This window comes from Myotis davidii, unplaced genomic scaffold, assembly GCF_000327345.1.
Source record: "Myotis davidii unplaced genomic scaffold, ASM32734v1 scaffold104, whole genome shotgun sequence".
In the NCBI taxonomy this organism is placed as follows: Eukaryota; Metazoa; Chordata; class Mammalia; order Chiroptera; family Vespertilionidae; genus Myotis; species Myotis davidii.
Window position 1 is genome coordinate 3,155,763 of NW_006296625.1, and position 1,325 is coordinate 3,157,087.

Below are 1,325 nucleotides of genomic sequence, written 5' to 3' on the forward strand. Positions count from 1 at the left end.
TATTTGCCACAGGTGTCTAAAGTAGGCGGCAGACTATGGGACTGAGCCCGGAACCCATGAGGTCTGCACTAACTCCAGACAGTGTCACAGATGAATTTGGAGTACACGAGGGGATTGAGTTAAAAATAATGATGGACTCTGACTCTAACTTTTTTCCTGCCTCTATTTTTTAAAAAATCTTTATTGTTGAGAGTATTAGAGATGTCCCCCTTTGCTCCCCATTGCCCCCCTGCACCTGGTTCTTGTCCCATCCCAGGCCTTCACCACCCTACTGTGTCCACAGGTAAGATCTTTAGTTAATCTTTTTCTATCCCCTTTCCCCCCTTCCCTCTGAGATTCATCATCTGCTCCATGTTTCCATGCCTCTGATTCTATTTTATTCACCAGTTTATTTTGTTCATTAGATTTCTTTTTTAATTAAATCTTTATTGTTCAGATTATTACATTTGTTCCTCTTCCCCCCCCCATAACTCCCCTCTTTCCAGTTGTTCATTAGATTTCTTGTTCATTTATTTTAATTTTTAGATTCAATGGTTGATAGATATGTATCGTTGCCATTTTATCTCCCTCCCCCTCCTCCCTTCTCCTGCTCCTCCCCTTCATCATGTAATACTGGTTTGGTGGTGGTGAACTTCCTTAGCTTTTTCTTGTTTCCTGCTTCTATTTTAAGAGTAGGGAAGAACAAATAGAATGGGTGAGTACAGATGCAGGTAGTATTGGTAAACAAACAGAATATTCTTTTTTATGCCTTATTTTTCTCTTTGAAGTAGGAAACAAGGAATTCTGATGAAAGTGATGGGGTAAGGGTTGGAGAAGTTTGGAACAGTTGTGGACAGCTGGCGAGCATGTTGATTTGAGAACCTGGTAGAAAGGCTGTTCGTACTCTGAGAGGTGATAGCCATGATGTTATAGTGAACCAAACTCTCTCTTGCATGACTTTCTTCAGGGATGTTCATCCTCCTATGTATGTCCCAATAGGGGGTGTAGATGACAGGGTTTATTCAGGTTGAGGATTTTAGAAGAGGAGAGCAGAAAAAGGGCAGAATGGCAAGGAAGTTGAGCATATACTCAAGAAAGAACAAATGTAATAATGTACCACGGAATCTAAACTAGATGGGGAGAAAAAAAAACTAGATGGGGAGAGAACTAAAGATAAGAAAAAAAAAATAGAGGAGCCAAGGTTTAGGGATTACAATGAGACTGAAAATAGTCATAGTGGTTGTGTTTGGCAATGGGATGTTTGAACTATTGAGTGTGCAAGAGAAGTAGGTCCAGGGTTTAATCCTGGGACCAGAGTAAGTAAAAAGACATGGGAGAAGATATGC